This window comes from Capsicum annuum, unplaced genomic scaffold (assembly GCF_002878395.1).
Source record: "Capsicum annuum cultivar UCD-10X-F1 unplaced genomic scaffold, UCD10Xv1.1 ctg2545, whole genome shotgun sequence".
Classification (NCBI taxonomy): domain Eukaryota; kingdom Viridiplantae; phylum Streptophyta; class Magnoliopsida; order Solanales; family Solanaceae; genus Capsicum; species Capsicum annuum.
In genome coordinates, this window is record NW_025831650.1 from 248,986 (window position 1) to 250,186 (window position 1,201).

Consider the following 1,201-nt stretch of genomic DNA (forward strand, 5'->3'; position numbering starts at 1 on the left):
TTTAAGGAAGTTACTAACCTAGAGTCCTGTAAGTTTTGTCAGCACCCTCGATATAAGCGTAGTTCTAGTGGAAATTCAATTGCTATTAAGGCAATGCATTATTTACCTCTAATACCAAGGTTGAAGAGATTTTATGCATCAAATAGCTCAGCTGCTCATATGAGATGGCACCGTGAAAATAGAAGGCCTACTGGTGTTATGTGTCATCCATCTAATGGAGAGGCTTAGAAGCATTTTGATTCAACTTATCTAGATTTTGCAGCTGAGCCACGAAATATTCTTTTAGGATTATGTGCGGATGACGTCTCTCTTTTTTTAGTTGATACTGCTCCATATTCATGTTGTCCTGTATTTGTCATCCCTTATAATCTTCCTCCTGAAATGCTGATGACTAGTCCCTATATATTTCCGAATTGTGTTGTTCCTGGCCCGCGTAATCCAAAATGCAAATAGATGTCTACTTGCAACCTTTGATCGATGAACTTCAAATTTTGTGGCATGAAGGGGTTAAAACTTGAGACATCTCACTTAAACAGACTTTTAATCTGTGTGCATATATAATATGGACTGTTAATGATTTTCCTGCCTATGGAATGTTGTCTGGGTGGATGACAGCTGGAAAACTGGCTTGTCTATACTGCATGGAAAAAGCAAAGTTTTTCACTTTGAGACATGGCAGAAAAAATTCATGGTTTGATTGTCATCGTTGTTTCTTACCATCTGATCATGAATTTAGGAGACTCAAGAATGCATTCAGAAGGAATAGAAGGGAATATGATGGTCCACCACCAAGGCTGTCTGGTCATGACATCTTGGAGATCGTTCAGAATTTGCCTAAAGCTAGCAAAGGACCATTGTACAGGCTTGATAGATATTGCGTTTCGCATAACTGGACTAAGCAGAGTATATTTTGGGAGTTAGAATATTGGCCAGATAATTTACTGAGAAATAATGTTAATGTCATGCATACTGAGAAGAACTATTTTGACAACTTATTCAACACAGTTATGGATGTCACAGGAAAAACAAAGGATAATCCTAAGGCCAGACTTGACTTACCAGAATATTGCAAACGCAGAGAATTACACTTATAGGAGGGGTCCAATGGCAATGTTCTTAAGCCCAAGGCTAATTTTACATTCAAGTTGGACCAAAAGTATTAAATATATGAGTGGGTCCAAAGTTTGAAGATGCCCGATGG